General features: G+C 46.3%; 1 pseudogene; it reads left to right on the forward strand.

The window, feature by feature from the left end:
• The first annotated feature begins 378 nt into the window (after positions 1–378).
• Positions 379–1,257, forward strand: LOC141501575 (guanidinoacetate N-methyltransferase pseudogene; annotated as a pseudogene).
• The last annotated feature ends 427 nt before the right edge of the window (positions 1,258–1,684 follow it).

A 1,684-nucleotide genomic window follows, 5' to 3' on the forward strand; every position in this document is an offset into this window, starting at 1 on the left:
CCCTCCACAACACAAGAATCATACTATAGGTAAAAAAAAAAAAATTATAACAAAGAAATGAGAGAGAAAAGAAGTGTCCATTGGAAGTTACATTGGATATAAAAATGGGCAAAATAAAAAATCAATAAAGTAGAGGAGAAGAGGTGCTACCTGTAATAGTATCAAGGAGAATATAAATTGGTGTGCAGCCCAGAAAGATTTCTTAAAGGAACTCAGAAATAATTTTTAAAATTCAATGGAAAAATTAGGAAAAGAATGCAAAAGAAAATTAACAATTTGCAACAAAAAGTGACAGAAGAAAACAAATGTATTAATAATGCAACTGGGCAATTGGAAAAATATAACAGCTCTTTTAAAAATAGAATTGGAGAACAGACCATGGCCGGCCAGGCTGCCCCGGCGCCCATCTTCCAGGCGGGCGAGGACTGCCTGCCCTCCTGGGCCGGGGCGCCTGCCGGCTACGACGGGCCCGACCCGCACCTGCAGATCCTGGGCAAGCCGGTGATGGAGCGCTGGGAGACCCCCTACATGTACTCTCTGGCCGCCGCTGCCTCCGCCCGAGGGGGAAGGGTCCAGGAAGTCGGCTTTGGAATGGCCATTTCAGCCAGCAAAGTGCAAGGAGCCAACATCCAGGAGCATTGGATCGTTGAGTGCAATGATGGCGTCTTCCAGCGGCTTCAGGAGTGGGCCCAGCATCAGCCCCATAAGGTTGTCCCCATGAAAGGCTTGTGGGAAGAGGTGATGCCCAATCTGCCTGATGGACATTTTGATGGAATTCTATATGACACCTATCCCTTCTCTGAGGAGACCTGGCATACCCATCAATTCAACTTCATCAAGGCTCATGCTTTCCGCTTGCTGAAGCCTGGGGGTGTCCTCACTTATTGCAATCTCATGTCCTGGGGAGAACTGCTGAAGACTAAGTACATGGATATCAAAAAGATGTTTGAGGAGACCCAGATTGCAGCCCTGGTGGAGGCAGGTTTCAAGAAAGAGAATATCAGCACTACTGTGATGGACCTAGTGCCCCCTGAGGAATGCCGCTACTACTCCTTCCCCAAGATGATCACCCCAACAGTCATCAAACACTGAAGATGCCAGTTTTCTCTTCCTACTAGGCTGACCCTGGACTGGGGGCACCAGGGACTCTAGCCTGCTAGCTTTGCTCAGTAGATCCCAGACAACATATTAACAGTACTTGACAGAGGAACTTGACACAAGAAGAGAGGCAGAGGGTAAGCAGGGGATTGAGGGACTCTCTAGGCCAGTCTCCTGACTCAAGGCCCCAAGGGTAGTAAGGAGGCTTCTGTTTTAATCCAACAAAAGCATATTAAGCTCTGGGCTGAGCCCAAGCTAGATGTTAAGGTTTAGGATTTTTCTGTCTTTTGATTTGTCTACCATCTTAGTCCTTGAAAACCACTCAGGGCCCTAATTTGTTTCATTTGTAGAAAAGGTACATGTACCTGCTTGACAGGAAAGTTAATAATTAGGCTACCTATATGGAATGTTCTTCACCAAAAGTCTCTCCGAGGAATTGTTTTAAGGAAATAGGCTTCCCATTTTATGTAGGGATTATCAAATGCTCAAAATGGTGCTGGAGAGGTCCAGAGAAGTCTAGAGCTTGGCCCCCTAGCTTTGAGGGGTTTATACCCCATTTTAGAGAAGAGTGTTGCTGATCCAATAA

The sequence above is a fragment of the Macrotis lagotis genome, chromosome X (genome assembly GCF_037893015.1).
Source record: "Macrotis lagotis isolate mMagLag1 chromosome X, bilby.v1.9.chrom.fasta, whole genome shotgun sequence".
Classification (NCBI taxonomy): domain Eukaryota; kingdom Metazoa; phylum Chordata; class Mammalia; order Peramelemorphia; family Peramelidae; genus Macrotis; species Macrotis lagotis.